Source organism: Falco punctatus (assembly GCF_963210335.1).
Source record: "Falco punctatus genome assembly, chromosome: 13".
Lineage (NCBI taxonomy): Eukaryota > Metazoa > Chordata > Aves > Falconiformes > Falconidae > Falco > Falco punctatus.
In genome coordinates, this window is record NC_137593.1 from 22,397,348 (window position 1) to 22,421,710 (window position 24,363).

The 24,363-nt window shown below is 37.4% G+C and overlaps 2 protein-coding genes across 3 annotated transcripts in view; one reads left to right on the plus strand and one right to left on the minus strand.

Annotated features, from left to right (window-relative positions):
- LOC308072856 (tripartite motif-containing protein 42-like) overlaps positions 1-23,751 on the minus strand; it is a 58,468-nt gene extending 34,717 nt beyond the window's left edge. Inside the window, 1 exon segment of the mRNA XM_080410336.1 lies at positions 1-23,751. This exon segment is cut by the window's left edge and continues 13,623 nt beyond it. The gene's annotated coding sequence lies outside the window, so the exon portion shown is untranslated.
- The window catches only part of SPSB4 (splA/ryanodine receptor domain and SOCS box containing 4), a 344,833-nt gene that overhangs the window by 304,121 nt on the left and 16,349 nt on the right, over positions 1-24,363 (plus strand). The window lies entirely within an intron of this gene.

A 24,363-nucleotide genomic window follows, 5' to 3' on the forward strand; every position in this document is an offset into this window, starting at 1 on the left:
GATTATTATGCTAACACTCCTGATTTACTAGCCGTTTTTCCAAAAAGGAGGCTGTGTGAATTCACTCCCAGTGTGCTGTCAGAGTAGGTGATATCAGCCTAAGAATCAGATTCAAGCCTACCTTCCGGCTTCAGAAGAGAAAGAGTACCTCAAGCAGAGAGTTAAGTGACCAGACTGGAGCTTTTATTATTTTTATTTATCTATCTCAATGTTTATCAGAAGCCCTTTTTTTTTTTCTTCCCTAAACACATTTTTACTGGCTTGATGCCAGAGGCAAAGTATTAAATTTTCATATTTTTTTTTTCTCTTTGTGATGTGAGCTTTAAAAAATATAGATTATTCTATTTCCTGGATACATATTACTGAAGAGTAACAAAGCTCAAACTCATCACTTATCTGTAAATGTTCTTGAGGATATGGACATTAATGATGTCTCTTTGTTGATGACCCATAAAATTCCTGAAAATTTGTAACAGAGGATTTATATTCTTTTCTTGTATGACATGGTTTAGTGATGTACTTGGCAGTCCTGGGTTAATGGTTGGACTTGATGATCTCAAAGGTCTTTTCCAACTTAAATGATTCTATGATGATCTCTAATTCGCTTTTGCCAGTAATTGTCTATTACTTGACATACTGTCAAATAGTAACACATCTAAAAATCTTTTCCTTCTAAAGTAATCTTTTAATTCTTTCCTTGTTTACAAATGCAATTTAATTTAAACAGGTTCTCCATATTATCAAATTATTAGAATTTCTACAAATGTGTGTTGCTCATAATGTGGAAAAGTAATAGTCTTGTTTGGGATCTAATTAATTATGAACTACTGTTGCAATATTTATCCATTATATATCCGAAGTTTCCCTGTGATTGTAATAAGCTCTGGTCTATTATTATGTAATTTATAGCATAGAGGATTTGGGGATTTTCTTTTTCTGCATCAGATATCATATGGGACTTGATATCAGAGGAAAACAGGATTTTCTAGAATAAACATACAATCTCAAATTTTCAAATTTGTTGATTTCAAATGTCTTACTTAAGTATCCAGTAAAGGTCTGATCTCTCAGGAGTACAGTAACCCAGTTAGCCTGTAAGAATCAAGTACTTTTCCAGTGATTGTAGTATGTTATCTTTCTTTTTTCCCCGTCTACCTCATGTATTTCATATTGAGAAATTAAGAAATTAAACTCTGGAGAATATTTTTTAGTCTTTTTCCCTCTTTACCTTTTTTTATCTCAGCAAACTCAAATACTGTCCAGATTGAATTTTTAAAGTTCAAAATGAAAATGAAATTAAAACCCAAAATGAAACAGATATTAGATAGAATTCTCTCTGGTCAATATTCTTCTGAAGTGATGTGTCATTACTTATTCTTTTGATGTTTTCACTCTCTAAGCTGCAACTCAGTGTTCTGAAATGTTAACAAGGTGAAGGAAAATCCTCTTTTGAATAATCTTAAAAAGGATAGGCATTTATGGATCCAGGATTTCAATATTGTGCGCAAATGATTAAAAATGCAAATATGCCTGTGCATTTGTGGGTAATTTGTAGCTGCAGTTAACATAACTATGCAAAAGATAAAAAACATGCTCCAGTTACCATACACATATAAGTTACCATCTGTACCCAAATTACCCAAAATCTGTGCACATTTTTTTTTTAATTAGGCAAATACAAGATTATCCTGTGTTACAGCCAAGCAGACACATTATATGTGAGTCTCCACTGCTGCCTCCATCTTCTTTAGCTTGAGTCCAGATTTTAATGAAACTTTTACAGGAAAATGTGTCTGCAATGTTGCTCCAGTTATTCCATGTACACCATCACATTTATGCTAAACTTTCCAACCATTTTTTTCTGATGTATAAGTAAAACACAACTGCTTTGATTTCAGAAAGTACAAGACCCAAGTTCTAGTTGTTCACTTACAGAAGCAATGATTTTTTTCCTTTGTTCTCCTCTTTTTTTCCGTCTGTTCTTCTTGCTTTTTTTTTTTTTTTTTTTTAAATAATTCAAGTACCTGGACAAAAACTGTTCCAAACACTTTCTTCTAGCATGATGGTCAAAAAATAACCTTTCAGCATAAAAATCAGATAAGCTTTTGATAACTGAATTTACATGCAGGTTTTATTTTCTACTCTGGTATTCAGAGGGCCATGTACAGTTCTAAAATCCCCAGGGCAGCAAATTCAGAGGAAGTTAGACATAAAAAGACATAAAAAGTTACAGCTGTAGTTGTAAGAATTGTTGTCACCTTTTGTTGGCTTCTGTCAGCAGGACAGGCTAGAGAGCAAGGTGAAAAAAAAAATCATGTACTGAATGGTGACAGTTAGATGCAGTAAAGTAACCCAACATTTTATGTCTTCTCTTAGTTGCTGTTCAATGCTGGAAGCACCCAAAAATCTGTAGATAGTTCTTATTCTACACAGTGTGTTTTGAGATAAAGCAAGGTGTGATAATTCATAAAACTAAGAAAAAAATTTACTGTTTCAAATCAAAGTCTGTTATAGGAGCTATATAAATAACAGGAAGATTAAAAATGTAACATGAAAAAAAAAAATAGTTGGTATGCATATTCCAAGACAAATTAGAAGGTTTGTGAGGTATCATAGAAAGATGCTTGTAGAACATAATCAGGGTGCCATCTACTCCAGTGAGAGGAGTAGCATGTGGGCATGGAGCTTGCAGGTTGGATATCTTAATTCCTAGAAAACTGCTCTCTGGTGAAGGCAAACACATCCTTGATGTGTTGTTGGTGTCCTGGCTACTCTGAAACACAGTAAAGCTTGGAAAATGCTTCTGTCCTTGGGCCATGCATCTGTTTTTTTAGGCCTACATGAGTAATGTTGTGAAAGGGTCTGGGTCATGACCTGGTCTTGAAGAATGCCATCAAAACTGGGGAAAGCTCTAAAGGCAATAGAGCTTCTACTTGTTGAAGAATAAATTTGGTGAAAAAGTCCTAAAGAAGCAGGAGCTTAGAAGGAAAGGTGATTTGCAAGTCTAACACTGGTGATAGTGGAGCACTGTCTGTATGATGTCTGCCCAAAGAAACTTATGAAAAGTCATCAGTATGGTAGAAGACTCTGTTAGACTATCTGGCTTTGCAGCCTTTAAAGAAGTTGCTGATAAGAAGAAGGGTTCAAACTTTCCTCTGTCATAAATCCCTCTTTTTACTCGCAGGGGTGAAAGCAACTTATGTTTCATCTAGATATATAGGAAACCTGTGATGATATACTACATACATACAAAATAAAAATTTGCTATGACTAAGTTAGGAACATTCATGGGTTTGTAATTTGCCAAATTGCTATGAAGAGTCCAGAAGTCCTGTTACAACAGAAATATATTCCTGGTGTATATTCCTTGTAGCTAAGGTGAGAATAACTTCTGAAGCATGTCTTATTTTTTACCAGCTTTGTATACTGCCTGTGAGAGATTTCAATCAGGATAAATTCCTTACTTCTGTCTGCTTCTATGCCTGGAATCTGTGACTTGAGAGCATGAACACTGAACTGAACTGAAAATCAAAAGAGGAGTTTAATGAATGATTACATACACAAAGGTCTCCCTATTGCAAAGAAGGTAGCTATTGGAATTTATGTTTGTGTCAGACTGTTTAGTCCTTTAAAATACATTTATTGTTAAGCACTTGTGGGAAATTTGTCTGTTAAAAGTAAGTGAGAAATTCACTGATTTGACTTATAGTAGGGGGTGATGTCTTAGGCCATTTCCTGTTACAGTAGGATGTGTTGAAACTTCCTAGGTGACTTGGGTTTTCACTGTGCAAGCTACTGTGCATACATGTATTAAAAATGATACATGGTTCATTACCATGCGGATGACAAAATACAAACAAATGACACCACAATCCAGCAGGATGAACTGTCAGTCTTTGCATCCTAGAGAAAGTTAGTGGTAGTGACATGTACGAATCTTAGCTGCTGGTTCTGTTCCCACCCTCTTATATCAACAGCATCAGCATCACTGATTGGCTGGCTGGCTTACTTATAGCACAACTGATGTACAGTTGAAGCATAATTCTTACTAGCTTGCTAAATAACAGCAACTAGCTTAAATTCTGAACAGTAGTAGATGAGCACTGGAATATATGATTCCCAAAGAGAGCATTTGAAAGATACAGAACTGAAACTTGACCTCAATTCTGTTTGTGTAAAGTCCTCCAGTGCTGTAAGACACAGTTATCAATTATGAATTGTAGAAGAATCAAAAAAGGACATACTTTTTCCAAGTTGCAAGAGCTGTGTCTGTCTCTTTGTCCTTGCACAGTGGTGCACATTCAAGAAGTTGCTGTCTGTTACTGCTGGAAATAAAAATGCAGGCAGAAGTATAGGTCCTAAATACACCAATTATTAAAGTAAATCTTAAAAGAAAAGGATCAAAGCTATTGATGATCCCTTTCCCTGAGTATGAAAGAGTTTCTGTAAAATGACTGATTTTGCCTTTCATTTCACTGTCTGTTTATCAGTGTCTGACAGCTCCATTTTCATTATCAAATTCCAGCAGACTGTACTCTTGGCTCATCAGCATATCTCTTGGGTATTTCTTGGCCATGCGATCAAACAAGGCATATTCCCAACTTAGCTACTTTGACATCACACTAGGTATCATTCTTTGGAGTGCTATTCTAGATTGCAAGTCAAGGAGAGAAAGGTTTCAGCCCATGCAAAGCAGCATAGGTACGTTGACTTTGGCTTCAAGGATAAGGTATTGACTTGAAACCAATACACAGTTACGCAATCCTGCCTCTGTGCCTATTGCTGTTTTGTGTGCAGTTTCTGAACAGAATACCTCTCAGCTGAGGGGAAGTTCTGGAATGGAAAGCTTAGAAAAAAACCTGAGACTTAGCTCACTATGTACACAGTTCCTAATGCAAATCTACCTTATGATTATTTTACTCATTATAAATTCTCTTCCCATTACATTTGTTTTCTATGCCTTTATGCAGACTTCGTTGTTGTCCTGATTCAGTAAAATGCATACACGTTCAAAGTACTGGAGTAGCTCCATGTAGAAGAGAAATGCCATTGACTTATTTTTGCTTCGTATCCATGTGCGTTCCAATTCACAGCCTGAATGGGGTATGGAAGTTGAAATGAAAGAAAGAAGTTGACACTTAAACTAAATGTTATATAACAGTTTTAAAACCAGCAAAGTTGTTAAAAGTGTTCCACCTTTTATTATGGCAAAATTTTTTTGCTGATGTGCTTACGGTTGTGTTCCTATCCATGCTGTTGGGAAAATTCTGTACTTCAAAGCCATGCTAGATGTAGAAACATAGGTTGAAGTAATTGGGTCTTTTACTTCTGTAGAGTGATTTATTCTAATGAATCAGAACAGATTTTCTTGTCCTTTTCATACAAGACAATCATAAAGGTAATGTCTAATAAGCTAAGCAGAGCATTCCTCACAGAGTTTTCATTCTGTGCATAGTACAGGTAGTTTAGGATCCCCTAAATAATATTTGCTTGACATAGTAGACTTTCAACAGTTTAACTTCAAAGACAAGGAAGAAAACAAAAGGGAATTAAAAAAGAGACTTAGTTAGTTCTAGTGAGATTAGATATAATTTGTCTTAAAATATCTTTCCATCAATCACATCCTATTCATGTTTTGCAGTGAAGAAGTGCATATCATATTCATGGTTTGCAGTTGGTTTTTGCCCAAGACCTAATTAGTTCATAGCACTTTGTTGCAGGGGGTGACGTATACATTATCAAAATAAAAAAATCTATCAAGATTGCTCTTTGGTTTTAATTAAAAAATAGCACCCAGAATATTACATGTGTCTCACTTCATAAGGCAAGTGTCATGAAGCGCAAATTATTTCAAAAATTTCTTGCGTTTTGTACAAGCAATTACTGTTAGAACATGTTCTTCTGCAAACTGTGCTGGAAAAGAGAAAAGGAGGAAACTATACTTCACTCTAGTTACTTGCTTATATTATTCTACAGTCCACCAACGAAATGTTAAGCCTGCTTCTCTGTTTAGACTATTACTGTCAGAATTTTGATTCAGACAGAAATGAATAAAAGCTATGCAGTTGAAGGAATACAATTCATTTGTTGGTCTGTCTACATGGTGACTCCAGAAGAGTCACAGGTCTATACATACAGCCCTCAATGGTAGCTTTTTTACTTTAGTCTCTAAATTAGCTGGAAGATCTGAAGCCAGAAATGGTCTGCAGTGGCTGCTTTGAGGAGTGCCATGTATTTTTCTTGCCTGAATGAACGTAGGAAATATGCTGTTTGCATGAAAAGGACTGATCATAAGCTGCTTTCAGAGGTGTCTCTGTGAATGACTTGGAAAACAACTCACATTCAGAACATTCTTTGTCTCAGGAATTCTAAGGTGAAGACATGTGAATGCTGTGGTGCTGTAATTGAATAGATGGATAACTAGATAACGGGATAAATATAGGTCAGAAGTTCTTTTCCACCCCTGATGCTGTAATCAGATCTTTGTGCATGTCTCATACATATACATGTCTTTTCTGCTTACTCCTGTGGGGATATATATACATGTAAGGAGATGTACGGGATGTGCTAGCTACGATCCTATGTTCCTCTTGTTTAGGAGAAGGGAAGTCTGTATTCTTATCCCCTCTCTGATGTCCTGTTGTCAACTTATGTGCCCCAAGTTTTCAGTCTGTAAAATGAAAATGGTTTCATGGAGTTTCATCTTGACCCGTAGTCAAAAATTTCCTAAAAAAGCCCTGAAAGTTTGACTTGGTTGCCATCTACAATCTCTGGTCTTAATTTCACTTTGAAATAGAAGACAACCCTCAAAGATATGAAGGAGACTTTTTTTTACAATTTTTCTGCAGCTATCAGAAGGGTGGACTCTTATTGAAACAAAACCAATACAGGTACCAACCTCATTAACTGTGACAAGTATTGTGAATTGTGAATTAGAGAGGACACCTGCAGATATCTTTGCAATATAACCTTATGTCAGCTTTTTGTTGTTAAAAGAACTTGCAGCAAATCCTGCGTTGTATGGGAAACTGCCTGAATCTAAACCAAAGAAAATACTTGCTCATGCCCTTGGGAATCAAAACTGCCGGATTTTATGTAGCGCCAGTTAAAATAGAACATATAACAGATGCTCCGGCTCAAACCCCTCAAAGTTAATTTCAGTACTGGTGTAATACAGTATTTGTCCTTCAGTGCTGGCTTATTCATGAGTAATCAATATTTTATTGTGTTACTTAGATAAACAATTTTGTGTCTGCACCGTGATGTTCTGTTATTGGTTTGGGTTGTGAGAAGCCACACATGCTACACAAAGTTTAATAATCTGAATTACCAAGGTCTTTTAGCAAGAATTTGTTCTGCAAGAAGGGATAGGAAAAATAATGAGGGGAGAGCTTCTGAGATATGTCTATGTATAGTCATTGGGGTTAGCAGCAGCAATTTTGGTAACATGGAAGTGGACTCAACAATTTCTCATCCAGAATCCAAAATTCAAATATAGTCGTGGAGGTAACGTTTCAGTCTGTTTTCTCTTTGGCAGTGAAGAAAATGGTGCCAACTATCCTCTGTCCATCTCTTATTAAATTTACATGTACGCTCTTTGCCTGCATGCCTTAAAGCCAGAAGTAGCAGATTAAAATGGATCTTAGAAGTAAGTTTTGTCTTCTTTTCTCATTGAGCTGTCCATAAAAATGTTAGTGAAGCCATGTGCAGTTATTAAATCTCTTACAAATTTCTCTAGCCTATCAATTTGAGATAACAAAGCAAGATTACTTTTTCAGGAACTCCTTAAACTTTACTGAGTTGTATTATATATGCAATAATTCTAAGTATTCTACTGCAGAAGTAGAGATGAACTGTTCCTCTATGGTTTAACAGTTTCATTTTGATGTATCTGGTTTTGCAACTGAGAAAGGAAGCTACATGTGATGTTTCCATGGGCTTCTGAAAACCAGGAGCTTGCAGAAAATAGGACTACAAATTGAAATGAAGGTATGATTGGATAATGAAACTTAGCCAGAATGGGTAGCAATATCTCTGTAGACATAAGGACATGAATTATTGTAATGTATGTTAGCAATTATGTTGAAAGCCCTGTACTATACGGTCTGTGATTGCCAATACGTTCTAACTTTCTGTTGTTACATCTTCATCGTTAATGTCGTGCATACAGACAAGTACAGCATAAGCAGGCGTGTGATAATCCTCCTTCAGTTTGCTGTGTAGGCATGCTTCCGACCAAAAATTTAGGACCCCTGAATTTAGAGCTGCTTTGTGAGTGCAGAACTCCTCAAAGTTTGGCCCTACAAGCCTTTTGCACTTTAGTTCTATAAAACAGGGTTAATCACAACATTTTTTTTAACCTAGTTTTTGTATTTAGTCTTTATGGCAGGGACAGTCTTTAATAGGGTTCTGGTGCTAGTGAAAATACTGAGATGCCACTTGGTTAGTTGTAACGCGTAACAATAATACACACAATGCAAATATGTCTTTAAAATGTCCAAGTTTCTTTTCACTTCAGCATGCGGAAGGCGCACTCTACCATATTTCATTATCTTTTGGGTTTGTTTGCTATTTTTATGGCTTGTTGACAGGAGAAATGCTATTTGTTTGGGCAGATAAGATTTTTATTTCCATAAATAAAGGCATGTTACAGCTTCACCAAAATACTTTTTTTCTGTTACTATTTTGTTCACACTATTACTCTAGTATATTCCAAGCTGCTTTTAATTATTTTTTTTCCTTCAGAGGAAAAGCAAATCAAATCTACATGTAGTAAGTCAGAGCAAATTGACTGGAAAATATCAGTTGCTGCTGTAGTTAAAAGTAATACTATGTTGTTATAGCAGTAAAAGGTAAAAAATATGCATAGTAACTGAAAAGCATATCCTATAAAGAGCTGCATGAAGTTATTCTTGCAAATGACATTCAAAAAATGAGCCCATTCTCTTTCTTCAAATATACACATGATTTTCAAAACTAATTTTTTATTAAAATGATAACAAATTACTAATGCCGTGACATACTTATTAAAAAGTGACTTGTTTTCCTAAGAAGCTTGAAATTAATTTTGTAGGACATTATTATTGGTTTTGGTCTGATGCAAACAGGGTTATTCTAGCTTTATGCATCTGTTACATGGAGCAGAATGTAACTTTATAACAAACAAACATCTTGTGTTCTAATAGAAATGAACAAATATATACAAAACCCATTCTTTTTTTATTATTGCTTTTTTCAGCAATAGTTGTCATGTGCAGACGTAATTTTTATTTGCTTTTTTCTTTGACAATTTCAGCTCCCCGTCTCTGGGGAAATAAGAAATCAGTGAAACATTGCCTTTGCTTTTTAGCAGCTCGAGTCTGGGAGAAAAAAGGAAATGTAGTTTTGTTTCTGCTGGCTTAGCCCGCCAAATCTCTTTCTTCCATCTTCTTCTTTTCTGTTTCTTTAAAGATCTCTGTTGGCCTGCTGTTCCTTCAGTTTTCTGGCATGGAACATATACAAAACAGCATTGCAGTATAGAGGAGCCCCCTCCATGTCTGTTCCCTCACAGTGAAAAAAGAGGATGAAATGTTCAGAGAGCAGACAGCATGCAGCTTGTTCCAGAAGCCCTGTTCGCTTCCGGTAAGGAGCATCAGCTTTCTTGTTCCAAGGACACAGGAGCAGTTAAGCCAGCCGAAAATGGCTGCAGCTTACCCTGTCGGACACAGAACACCTGAAATTCCCTTTGATCCATGATCATTTCAGCTTTGCCCCATTTCCTATCTCCTTAAGTTTCACCTGACAGCTGCTGCACTGTTGATGCTACAGACTTTATGTCTATGTAAATTCCCATGCTCTTTCTTCAGATCACAATGATCAAAACCTCTGGCATTAAAGGCTATAACCTGGATCTCTTCAGCGCTCTGACGAGGCATGTCTGTGTAGTTGGACACATGAGACGATTAGCTCTGCCTGTGCTCTTAGTCAGATGCATGAGACGATCTTCTATAGATCTGTGCTCCAAGAGAGAAGGATGTGAGCCAGGTCCCTGCTCAAAGGAACATGTAAGTTAACAGGCACCCCTCATGCTTACTCAGGAGCCTGATTAATGAGACTAACAGCTAACAATTCTAATAGCTTTGGAATAGAACAGTGTCCCTGGCTGGAGCACATCTCTTTCCCAGTGCACAAGCAGACAGAAGTGTGAGTTAAACTGCTGCTCTGTAGATGAAGGCTTTTCTATTTCTGTTCTTATCTGGTCCACACATGCTGCAGAGTCTGGTCTTGTTCTACATAAGGTTTATAGTTTTCTGCTCTTGGATATAGGCAATATCAGCATTTCCTGTTTTTTTTTAAGACGGATCTTATTCATCCATCCATTGCAAATGGATGTTTTTGCTAAACTACTTTGTGTTCGTGCAGTAATTTGTTGCATGAGAAATACTGATTATACTTAATTTGTGTTATTTTATATTGTTGAGGTTTTGTTCTTCATTGTATACAAAGAATAAAAACATGACTCCTGGAGATGGAATTGCTAGTGAGCTGGCTTGCTTTGACAGCTCTTTTAAATACAGTTATGTAGAACTAATTGTACAGGGGTTTGTCATTGTCTAGTAGAAAAAAAAAAAGTAGGTTTGTCTTCATGCATGACAGCTGACAGCATGGTGTAAAATGTCAGGAGTAATTAATTAACCACTGGTGTCAACCCTTGTTAAAATCTTCCTGAGAGATCATTGGTCATCCAAAGCAGCCACACAAGAAAACACATAAGCATATTGTGAATAAGCTTTAGGGAGTAATGTGTTAAAGTAATCTTCAAAGTATACATAGCCTCTTCTACTATGCATAAAAGATACCTTTCAGTAACCTCAGTTCCCCTAATTCTGCTTGTTTCATGATTTTGTTAAGCACTTTTAGTCTGAAGGGTTTAGAGTTCTGCCCTTCTCCTTTACCTGGACTGCTTATAAGCAATCTCTACACTGAAGCTGTTTTTTTCTCCTGTTGTTTTTGGTTGGTTTTTTGGTTGTGGGTGTTTGGGTTGGTTTTTTTTTTGGTTTAGGTTTTTTGTTGTTGTTGTTGTTTTTTCTTGAGAACATATATGGCACTTTTACTTGGTTGGATGAATGCATTTCTAGGGCAAATTTATGCATGTACAAGTTTAAACTTAGGATCATTGATACCAGTGACATTTTAATCTGTTTGACTTCAGGGAAATCCTATTTTGAATACAAAAGTAGGCTGCAAAAAGACCAGAAGAGAGCTCATTTAAAAGCTGAGATGAATATTTGCAGCAAAGTCCTTACGCACTTGCAATTGTACAGCACCAGCTTTAGGTAGTAGGATTTTACATTTTTGCATTGATAAAAGGATAACTGGCAATTCTGTTTGTAATAAATACATTTTAAATACTGAGTTCCGCTTGCCAGTTATGAATTTACAGTTGTACAGGTCTACCTGTTCCTATTCTTTTTCTGGCACCAGAGAAAATTGGAATAGAAAGATTCCAGGAAACTAACTATGGGCAGATCTTTGAATTTGGACTTTTTCCACTGCTGCAGTACCTTAAAAGGAAGATAAAAATAGCTGCATTTTCTCTTTATATTGTCCTCCATCTTCCGCTTTTCTAGTCCTTGTGAAGTAGTTTGAAGCCTTAGATGCTCCTGCTGTCTCTATTGAGCTGTTCTCCTAGTGAGGGTTCTCTGGAGGAGTTCAGTAACACCCTTGAATCCTTTGGGCCAAAAGAAACTCCCATGTGCTTTCTAAAACTGGCCGCCTGAAAGGCTGTTCTACAGGACAGAAATGAAGCAAAGGAGATGGTATTAAGACCATTTGACTGCATTCACTTTAGAGACTGCAGGGGTAAAATGCTTTTGTCAGGAATAGTTGCAGTGACAGCACTACAGAACAGTCCTGCTAGTACTTATAGACTAGAACAAAGGGGCGCAGTGGAAAAGATTTTCAGTACAAACAGCTTAAATCCTAAATTAATTTCTAAAATAACATCAAATAAATAGCCTGTAGTGCATAATGCATTAATATTGGTAGTAAAAATAATCCTAACAATTCTGGTATTACACAATCAGATTCCAAATTTCCTGATTTTAAGACAGTTAAATAGCTGAAAGTCAAGGAGGTACAAAATTGTTAGGGAGTTTTCCTTCAGCCAGGATGCAATTAAGCATGTTACTTTGAGAGCTGGTTGAAGCCATAAGTTTAATTAATTAATGGTTCAGGGCACCAGATTTCTGATAAAGCAGACTCTTTGTGGAAAAGAAAAAAACAAAACCCAATATTAAAGTGAAATCTTCTTTTCCCAAGAAAATTAATCAAGTACTGGTTGCTTTTAATGGGTTTTGCCCCTGCTGCCTTGCCCACCCTTACCTGATTTGCTAATTACACTACATGTCATCAAGAGATGATCAAGGCTTCTTGTAAAAGGAGTCCCTGCAGAGAATGCCTGCCTGCTTTAGGCTGGAAGTTTTCAAAACCAGTTAGGGAGACTGAAGCAAAATAAAAAGAATGGAGCTCAGAAGAAATTAATGAGTAGAAAAGGAACATGGATTTTCAAGCAGTTCAGGTACTAATATGTAGCTATAATTGTAATATTTTATTAGTTGTCTTGCTATACAGTGAATTTTCTTCCTTCATCCTTTTAAAGATACCAGTCTCGGTTCATTAAAGTCAATGGACAATTTTTATGGGCCAAATTTGTAAAGTTGTTTTAACAGATGGATCCTTTTTGGAATTAGCCTCCTAGATGCTATTGAAAGTCTCACTAGGTGCTAATCTACATCCCTAAGTGGTTTTAAAAGTCACCACTTAATCATTTTCATTAGGTCTGTGATCAGGTCTTTATCATCCAGCCTATGGTGAAAAAAAGTTTGGATTATTTGAATAAAGCACAGATATATGTAATTTAGGCATTAGGAAAATACAGTTATAGCGAAAAGGAGAAAAGAAAACTCCGTAACAGTCATGCAAACATCCTTGATGTTCCAAATCCCTAGGGTGTCCTGGCTCAGGAGTTCAACTGTGGTGTTTAATTGGATGTTATGTACCGAGACTCTTCAGAAAATCAAAATAATTTCATTTCTAAAATCATTCAAATTTGCTTAACTATGGTAGTGAACAACTGGTTTAAAATTAACCTGATCCATAGAAATCCAGCACCTGCTCTGGGTGCCAGACAGGGTTCAGTCTGCAGTAGAAACCTGTGGGCAAAGCAGGGGATGGGGAACAAAGGAAGGCTAGATTCTCTTTGAGCTCCATGGTTGGGGTGATGATTCCAGCAGACTTCTTTCCTTCCTGAGCTAAATTCTTAATGCTATTGTCAAAGTAAGTGAGAAATGAGTATTCAAATAAATGTTCACGTATGATCATCAAGATTTGTCACGTGCTGTGAATGCATGGTCCAGTTAGGTGTGTATTCTGTCTCAGACGTTAGCCAACTCCATAGGCCTAGGTAAGAATATAAGAACAATGCAAATGTATGATTTCATCTGAATACTCTTCCGGTCTGCAGAAATATGCAAACCTAAGAATTCCTGAACTGGAGACAGTATCTTTCTACTTAGTGGATCTTGATGGTTGTTTTTGCATTTATGATTCGTTCAATTAGTTTTTGAGCTTTCCCATGTCTTTGGAAATCTCATCCATGGAATCACCACTGGCACTAGCTTTTCCTCTGTGAAAGCAAAAAGAAACATCATGCTACAGCCATCACAGGATTGACCAGGAAAAATAGAAAGGGTCTACAACATCAGCTTCACATAGGCTATTCATGTTTTATGACCTCATAGCAACACTATGCTTGCCACAATTTTCTCCTGCCTGCAGGTTTCTATCAGTTGCAGTCTGCACAGCCCTCTATCCCACACTACAAAAACAGGTCAGGGTATAATTTCCAACAGGCTGATCTTTGTGACAGCTACTGGAAAGAGATATTCTATAGAAGTGCTGGACTTGATCAGCTCCTAGACAAATGAAATTAAAACATTATTGAAACTCCCTGGAAGGGAAGATTAATCTTTTTCTATTAAATTAAACTCCTTGGTCAAAGCAGTGGAAGATTCAAAGCAGACATTGTATCAGTAGCTAGAGAAGATAATTATCCTTGAGGGTAGTGAGAGAAAAATCATAGCAATTGAAAATTCCTACCCAAGAGAACAAAACTTTTCCTATTAGAAAATCTTTTAGTAGAGCCTTAGAGATTAGAAAAATCAAGTTCAAATACAGAATAAAGATGCTCATATCCTCCTCTGCACTGTTTTATTGAAACTTTATAGTGTGATACTGTGATACAGTAATTCTTCCTTTTTTTCTGGTTTTTTTTTTATTTTTTTATTTTATTTTTTTTTAGTCATGCAGTAAACAAAATGACAAGACTTGCAAGGCATTTTTTTCTTATGCTTTTCCTCCTGGATTACCAACAGTGCTTTATTTTTGAGGTGGTGGGAAGGGGAGAGTCAAGTATGCTATTCTGTGTCTTTTATTGGTAGGGCCATGTAAACGTAACATGAAGTTTTAGTGGTCTGTGTGGGCAGTGATCACATTCAGGTACTGGTCCTGATTCTCTGTCCTTTTGAACCAATTTTGTATTGGCAGCTAAAGAGTGATGTTCTCACATTGCTGGTGTCCTTCAGGTAAACATGCTCAAACCTATATTAACCTCCTGTTTATTTTGCTTCAGTGTATGTTGTTTAAGTTTCTTTACTCTGCTAATGACATCATCACGTTACGTTGTGCCGTTGGAATTGAAAGACTACTCCTGATCAAGCCAGTTTGTCAATGAGAACATCTGTTTGGGGGTGTTCATGGTGTGCATTTGTTTGCTCCTTCTCCTTACAATCTGAAACACATATTTATATCAGCATTAGGGTCTGAACAGGCAATTCAATTACCACGGCTTAAAAATTATCATCTGTCAGCTAAGGCATATTAACATGTCCATGTGCATGTTATTAGCAGTAAGCATTCTGATTATTTTACTCTGAAGATGAGTGGCAACTTGCTGGTTGTTCTGTCACTTTGGATGATACGGCTTAACCCCAAGAAAGGACTTCTGCAGAATATTAATCACCAATTTTATGAAGGCTTTAGAACCCTAAAGAAAGCAGAAGGAATTGGGTACCTTGGGAATGATTATTTGCAGATTTGTCTCGATCTTCATCAACAAACTGTATTGTTGACCTATGAAATGTAGCTTCATACCTCCATTTCTTTCTTGGCAGAAATGGCAGAAACTCTGTACCAGAACTTACAAGGAAATAATGTAGCTGGCAGCTGGGATTCCTGGATATTTTGTGTAGATCCAGAATTTTGGAATCCTTTTAGGCAAGTCCTGTCCTTTTATAGACCTGTACCAAGTGTTAGGGATCTGCTTACTGTGAGAGTGTCTCCCATGTGAATTAAACAATTTGGATTAGCTGCAGTTTCTTCAGGTAACTACTGACCAATCTTAATGTTTGGTTATCAGGTGAAAATGGGTAAAAAAAGATAATTATTTAACTTTCAGACCAGGTGTAAGTAGGAAGGAAAAATACTTATCTTGGCACTTAGTAATAAAGTGGAAGTGTCTGCAAGGTGCCATTTTTCCTCTCAAAATAAGTGGTTCCAAGCAATGCATAAAAAATATGAGTGTGAGCTATGGAAGTGATGAGAGCACTGTTGACTTAATAAGGATACTCTTTGCTTGTAAATTTGTTTCTCTCATGATTTCATTCTTTCACTTATAAATCACAGGATGTTTGTCACATATTCTCTTACTTCAAGCACAAGTAGCTTATGAAATACCATACATAATGTGCCTATGAGCTGCTTGTGGTCTTTTCTGAATCTGAGGCTTAACATAAGAAATGTCAAAGTAAAAGGCCTTATGTTAGACTTAGGGCTAGAAATATAACAGGCTTTCAGTAATGATGCATGATCAGACTTACACAAACTTGATGAAAACATCTCAGTGGAATTTTGCTCAAAAGTTTCCCTTATGGCAGCATCCTATGGAAGCAATTAAGAATAAAACCAAGAGGATTCTATTGAATTTGTTCCAAAAAGCTACTGTATATAATAAAGAGCAATTGCTCTTTTTTTTTTGTAGATTTTTATTTTAATCATCCTTCAGAAGATCATGAATAATTATATCTCTGCTAGCAAATCTCAGAGGCTGGTTTTAAAATCTGTAAAAAATTTCCCAGAGGAATTAATTTCTGCAGGTTTGTTCAATACGACCATATTCTTTAGGACAGTTACTCATTTCTTTTGTGGTACATTTGAGAATTGAGTATTTTCACATGAGCTAACCAAAGCTTGATGGAAAAGAGCCATATACATTCAAAATCTTCGTTCCTTCAAAAATCCCCTTTGTGTCTATACTTGAAAAATCCTCTCTACTATTCTGTACAGAAAAAATTGCCTGGGCCATAGCTAAGATGGCAATGAGCTACAGTTTTTCTTAAATTGCTAAGAACTTCTAGCATATCCCAAAAATTGTTCGTAGTCATCCCACTTAGGTGTCTGATATAACACTTGTGCCCTCTGCCTGTTCTCGGAATTTTGCAAATCTGTGCACATATAACAGACATCTGCAATTAACCCTGTGACGTAAGTTCTGTGTAGGCAACTTGACTTGGTCAGGCTAGTTGAAGTAGCTCACCGCAGCGCCGTGTTGTGCCATGTAACAGCCAGAGAGCTGAGTCCAGGATTACTTCCATGGCCACATCATGCAGCAAAACTGTTTGGGCTGGCACACAAGAACCTGAATGATAGTTAATGGCAGCAACTTGTTCTAAAATAGTTTCAGTGGGTAGAGTGGAGCCCAGACCCAGTAAGACGAATAGCTATGTTTTAAAGAATATTTTGGTTTTAAACTACACAGAAAGACGTCCCTGTGCTATGTCTAGCCATTTCACATTCTGTGCATTTCATGATACAAAAGTTTTCTAGGGTAAAAGGATTAGATGGTTAATAGTCCTTGTCTGGAAATTCAATAGCTGGAAGGAGATATTCAAGTAGCAGTAGCTCCTTGGGGAGGAGAAAGGGGGCTTTCCTGAAGCAGTCTGTCCAGAAGGGTCACTTTCTTTTCTACCATCATTTCTGCACATTTTTCCCAACTAGTTATATTCCTTTCCATTGTATAGAACTTTTAATATTTGCAGCTTATTACTTCTCTTTGCTGAATGTTAAGGATGATTTCCATGTTTCTTGTAAAACCTGTAATTGATACAGCCTGATGTGGATAAAATACACTATTAGGGGACCTCTGTCAAGCTTTTCCACAGAGTAACTGGGACCTTAGGCACCCTAGATAATCACATTCTGCTTCATATCACTTATCTGGAAAGCTTAGGGAACTGTGGAGTTAACATTGGAGGCCTTACAAAGGACAAGCTGAATGGAAGACTTAGTAGAATGAGGGACTTCTGGAAGAAGTAACATACTACCGTTACAAGATACAGACAATTGAGACTTGAAATATTCCTGGGCCACCTGCCTCACTGCTGTACAATGAGCAAAATAGGCTATGTCTTCTTAAAGTATTTATGTAGCCAAGGAACATGACTGGAGAGACAGGTGACATTTGTCTAATGAGAAATGAAGAACTCAAGTAGGCATGATGATAACAAATGTATCATAGAAGGAAGACAAAATTAGTCTGAGGTGCTAGAATGTGGTACGCAATAATGAAGCTGTTTGGAAGCTATATACCTACAGAGTATGTCAGGAGATACCGATCTTTGAGCCACTCAGGGTCAGCAATCCCTCTACAAAAACAAAAAGGTAGGAATGCTTTGAGTTAAGTATTCCATTAAAGTAGAACATAAACCTTTCCTTGGCTTGCAAAAAGAGAAAGTTAGATGTAACTCAAAGAACACTCACTGGTTTTCTCACATTTGTGAAAACTGAGTAACTGGAAGCAGAACTGGCATTTGAATACCCTCTTCATGTAAATCCTTAAAAGTCAATCACAACCACTGTAAACTAGAGTTGGACAAAATGAATGTTTTAAGTGTCTGGTGCCTGCCAACCCTAACAGGCAACATCAATCAGAGCCTGGCACTGCACAGCACTAATTACCATACTTATGCACCCAATCCATATGTCACTTACCTCACAGACCCTACCTTCATATCCTTCTTTTAACCAGTTTCTCTCTCTCCCTCCACTCCCTTAGTATCCTGCCTCATTGACACTAGGACCTCTCTCTTTCTGTAAACTGCCACTTTTTCACACTAATACCTTTTCCTTTGTATGCTCTGCCTAACCTTGCCTAACCGTGGTGAGACTGAGGGGGAGTGTTCCACTTATTCCACTGCACACATGAGCTCAGACATAAATTACTTCAAGGTAACTAGCTATTCCGTGATAAATTCCAGAGTGGCAGCTTGTTAGTGTAGTGCTCATACTCTTAGAGGCATAAACCTAACCCCAGTCTGGACATGCTTTGGAACAAGGGCAGATACATGAAGCCAAAACCAAGGCCCACGCTTTTCACTGGGTCTTCTATGAACGTTACCCTGAGGTGAGTGCACACTGCTGCTTTCAGTTACAGCAAAACTTCCTCTCTGTTGTAGAATACTAATCACTATTGAGGACCTGATGATCCAGGGCTGCCTCTCCATCTGTAACGTGATTCTGCGTCAATTTGTAGCCTTTGCTATGAGAATATACGTTAGAAAATACGTGAGAAATCTGTACTGATTGAAATGAAAGAACAGCCCAATGTACAATCTGCTCAGTGGGTCACGGCTGTGTATCCACGTGGCCGGAGAGTGATGCAGCACAGCTGCTTACAGGTGTGTGCCTGTTGTGCAGTATGTAGCACAAATCTTTTTTGGGATGTCTGCCTGACAACACGCATCTTAATATGATTGCAGGAGGGGATGGCATATTTGGCAATGGGCAGATGATTAAAGCAGGCCCATTCAGTTGCACCTGGAAGTGCGAGGCAAGTTAGAAGGACCTTCCCTTTTAACTAGCATGTTTTATAATACAGGCTTGTAAAAAAGTTGGATTTTGAGAATAAGTGTGTATTTCACTACAGTATTCACTGTCCTTTTGTGTAAACCTGGAAAAAGGTATGTTTTATTTAAAGGAAAAAAATAAAAATCTTTAATCTGTGAAGGAATTGTCATTCTAAAACCCACCTGGTTCTGAGGTGGATGTACAGTGGAAACAAATGTTCTTCTTCATCTTGCTGACACTTCTAAGAATAAAAATAGTTGTTCCATTTGTCCTTCAGAAGTTTATTGAACCAGGGTTTCAGAGCCTGGTTCACTTCGAATTCATGCTTAATGAAGCCTAAGTTGTATTAATAGCAGCTATTAAATCTAGATAGCATAATAGAAATTTCAGCTCGACACACAGTCTGACAATGGCTCAAGTAGCAAAGACTGGCAAAGCCCAGTTGTGATGCACTCCAGAGATTTCAATTCAGTTCCTCATGACACTGCCCGTGAATCACTGCCCATGTAAGCAGAAGCCTGTTTCTGGATAAGAAAATTCCATTACAAAAGCCAAAGGATGTTTCAACAACAGTATCAGTGAGGCACAATGCACAAATACTTTCAGAGAAGCACACTACAGAATATGGAAGAAAAAGTTCCAGTGAGTGTTACGAGGCCAGCCTGCCAGCTTTGAAAAGCTAGGAGAATGTTTTTAGTAGCCAGTTCTCCGTTTTTGAGGATAATCGAGGGGCTTTGCTATCTTGGATACTCCACTCCAGTGGCTTTTAGTATTGGTTGGGAGAGCAACGCAAACCCAGAGAGGGTAATGAAAAACACCTCAAGGACTGAGTGGAGCTGATCCTCATTTACTACAGGTAGCACTGAGTCTGAGCTAATAAGCTGTGCAAAACACAAGATGAATGTGTGGATCATTGTACAGAGATACCCAGCCTGGATTTATACTTAAACCAGCTCATGCCCAGCAGCCTTGACTAGCCTGAATTCCGTGCTCTGCGAACACATCTGCTCTGCTTCCTGGCAGACCAGGTAGTTAGTGCACCCTCATTTATTTGGCAGTGCACCTGAGGTGCTAAGCCCTTTCCAATTCAGCTGCCTTTGCATCAAGCTATCTTGGGAGCTGCTTCACCTATGGTGCTGTTTATTCACAAATAAACTGCTAATAGGTAATCTGAGTTGATTGTACTTGTCAAGTCAGAGAGGCTAATGAGTGGCTTATGTTCCAAGATCATCCTCTGTATCAGAAAACTCAAAATACTTTACAGTTAACCGCATAACCAATATATAAAGCACATTACACCAGCAGCACATGTATTGTTACATATAGTTATTGATCTTTCCTTGTTGACTGAATGAGAACCTTCGTTTAAGGCTAGATATTCCCTGAGAAGTATGGGAGAAGGGAAGAACAGTATATAAATAAACAAAAATTCTACTGATGTCAGTAAGCAGAACCTGATAACCCCAGCTGATACAGTGCCTAGTTTGGATTCTTCTGGTTTTTAAAGTCCAGAAGTCCAGAATCTTGCTTATCCAAGCTGTAAAGAAAACAGGAGCACCTATTAAGGTGTTATCTAGATACTTGGGAAACAGCATATCTGTCATTCACAGAGGTTCTTGAGGGATCTCATTAATGTGTACAAATGTATAATGTGTCTGAAGGCAGGGTATAAAGAAGAGGGAGCCTGGCTCTTTGCATTGGTGCCTAGTGATTGGACAAGAGGCAATGAGCAGAAACCGAAACACAGGAGGTTCCCTCTGAACATTAGGAAACACTTTTTTACTGTGAAGGTCATTGCTGCCCAGAGAGGTTGTGGAGTTCCATGTCCTTGGAGATACTCAAAAGCCATCTGAACATGGTCCTGGGAAGCCTGCCCTAGGTGGACGTGACCTTGCTTGGGAAGGCAGGTTGGTCAAAGTGACCTCCAGTGGCCCCTTCCAGAGTCAACGATTCTGTGAGGTATCATTAACACCTCTGTTACCTACACAGTACCAGGTCAACAGTAAAATGGTTTAGCTTTTAAACTGTAGTGTTTTAACAGAGGAAGTAGGCAGCAATTGTTTTGGAGTCTTGAGGAATCTATACATCTCATATAAATTTCTAGCTATGCCATGAATCTCCTGGTGTAGTCTGATCAGAAATTTTATGCTTCCTTGGATTGTAAATTATTTTGCAACAGTGACCATCTCCACTGATGCCCGTACCACAACTCTACTAATGTTACTGCAGTTAAAATATCACCTTTTAGAAATGTCAAAATCTGGTTTTTTAAAGGAAACTGATAATTACTTTTTTAAAAGAAAAATATCAGTGGGGTAAAAAAAAAAAAAAAATCTGTAATGAACATAATGCTTTTCTGTTTCTAAATGTCACAAATGCAAAGCAGTCTTAGTTGTCATATATGCCTTGTTAGTGTTGCTGTGCTAACATGTACCAGCCACGTCACTTGCTCCACATATAGATTTGCAGTGCAAGTGCAAATACTCCCAGTATATTTGAACACACAGTTGCTTTCTTTGACTATGCACGTGAGCAAAACCTGTTGGCTTGAATGTTACACCTGAGGACTGTGACTGAATGCTGAATAACTGTATTTTAAATGTTAAAAAATTATTAGTTAATGTAACCTCATCTCCACAAATATAGTTAAGAAAGAAGACAGTAACCCCTGTATTTAAAACTGATTTTCTTCTGTGGTTCCACAAGGGCCTGAGAAACTGGAGAGTTTCTCAATACAGAGGCCAACTAGCAAAGCTTCTTTTTAACCTATTATTGTTTTTAAACCTGTACTAATAGTCATGTCCAGTGTCCCAAACAAAGTCAATTCTTATTCCTCAGCACTCCAGTAAGTTATTCCTTCTTCTCCCTCGAGACTCTGACCGACTTAGGTGTTGTTTCTTCCTTTAACGGTCCCTCATCCATCTCCACATTTCAGTCACATATTCACCACTGTTGTCTCTGATGGTCTGGTTGGAGGATCTGTAAAATCTGGTCGTTGGTCCTGCACTTTCCTCCACTACTCATAGTGCTGCAAGCTGAGGGATGGCAACGATGAGGCTGTCTTACTGTTTATTCTTATTTTTCCCCTTGAATATTAGTAGGCTTTCCAAGAAAGAACAGGTTGCCTGTCAGTGTATGTGCCTGGGTGGGTCTAGTGGGTATTGGTTTGCATCACACAGGGTTTCCGAAGCAGCTGGAGAATAAAGCTGATGCTTCTAGGTGAGACAGTCAAATGACAGTGAAAATGATTTTCAGAGAGTGATTAATGTATAGTGAAAGCCAGCCCACATTGAAGTGCCCCAAAATGCAACCACTTCCAGAATAAGTAGACATTTCAAAATCCTAGCTAATTTCTTGCTCTGTCACTCTTAAATGAAGATAGTAGTTAGGATTAATTTTCCCTGTGATAATTATTCTACTTAGAATGGAGGCATTTACAACAATAGTACAATAAATATCTGTGTCTTCACTGAAAATCAAGTAAAATAACTTGTGTGTACTCTAGACTTTTGATACAGCATAAATAAAATTGATGCTTCCTGCTTTAATAGGCTTTGCCTCAACATTTACTTTGGCTAAATGCCTCAGCTTTGCCTTGGCAGTTACTTAAGCAGCAGAGGACTAATATTCTGCAACAATACTCTAGTCTCTGAAGTAACTGTCTTAGTTATTATTCTAAATGGGACTGAAAGTGGCTATTTGGGACAAATGGCATTTATTTATTGTGAAAAGAAACATAAAACCAACAATGCTGCCATTAAACTGGAGAAACAAATGGGATACAGCCTTTGAACTCAAACTTATGCTCATGCTAATATCACAAATCTCTACACTACTTTCCCACATTCAAGTCTCTCAGTAGCTATATGGTTATTGTTGTTTTCAAAATCTATGTACAATGGGAATGCAATGCTGATGGCTGACAGTTTTATTCTTAGATATTCTTTTAATCTTAGATAGAAGCTCTTGTTCTTATGTTTTAACTGTCTCTGGGAGTATCATAGGTCTAATTAAAAAAAAAAAAAAATTCTCACATTCTACTGTTCACTGGAACAAGGCCTTGTCTGGCAGGAGGATCACCTTGTCAGAGTAAAAGCAGTCATCAGCATATAAATTTTGCTTTTTAAAACATAATGTGCTAGAAGAAGTAGTTATGGGAATTGTGCATTTTGGAACTCCTCTTGCTGTTATTCATGCACCTCACTACTTGTTACATCAGAAGACATCTTCCACCAGAATTATATTCTTTTCTATTCTTGCTTGTGTAAAACCGAGACCTCCAGCATATATTGTGGAATTTAGGACCATAAGGTTAATTACATAAATAATATGATAGAAAGTATTTCTAGTTCATTAATATTTTAGGCGGCTTGCTGTACTTCTTTATATGAAAAATATATTTCATTGACTGAAATTATTTATTAATACTCAGGTTATTATTCAGAAAGACTAGAGCAATTTAATGAATTTCTACAGGTGTCCTAGACGACTGTAGGTCTGGTCCTAATGTTTATAAAATCAGAGATTTCTGTAGTCTTAAATAATCAATATTTTTTTATATTAAACTTATCCTATACAGGGATTGCCATATTTTTATGTATTTGTCATGAATTTAAGGAAAAAAATATTTTCAGTATTAATAATGAATTTCATTAAGACTTGATTGTCACCACTGCCATTATCTGCTTTCCCTGGACATAGCCTTTCACTTCTAAGCAGCTGGATGTCAAAGATTCAGTCTGCAAAGGAACAGTGGGAGAAGAAGATTTGCTTACAACACAATATTTATGATCTGCAGTAGTTGTACCAGGATAGACTTAGGGTGAGCATACCATACATTAGAAAAGCTAACTAGAAAAGTTTTTTTAGTTCCTTTTCATAGGTGGGGAAAGTGCAAAGGAGGATGAAGATTCTTATGAAGATGTGAGGCAAAAAGGGTAGGAAAATAGAGTCTGGGTTGGCATATTTGAGGCTCATCTCTCTCTGCTTTGCCATGCTATGTTCCAGGTAGCATTTGTAACTATTACTGTTATCCATTCCATGTAGTATCATTCATATGATTAGATCCAAGGGTTCTCCATGCTGTAGTCTATAAAACATGCAGTAGAAAAGACTACCCTCAAAACCTAATTATTATCCTATTAAATATCCTAATAATATCCTATTAAACAGGCCTTAACAGGCAGCTAAACATCAGGCAGACAACGGAAAGCAATGAGGCAAAGCTGAGCAGCCTGATAAGGAGCCACCCTACAGCAGCAATTGTCTAACTAACCTTATGCAAATTGCATGAAACAGTGGACAGACTGTTTCAGTAAAGAAGAACACGCACTCTGAAACAATTATCTGCATCCTGGAACAGTCAGGGCAGCAGTCATCTGCAGGGTGGCACAGACTTTTAGGACTGTAAATTAACAGAAA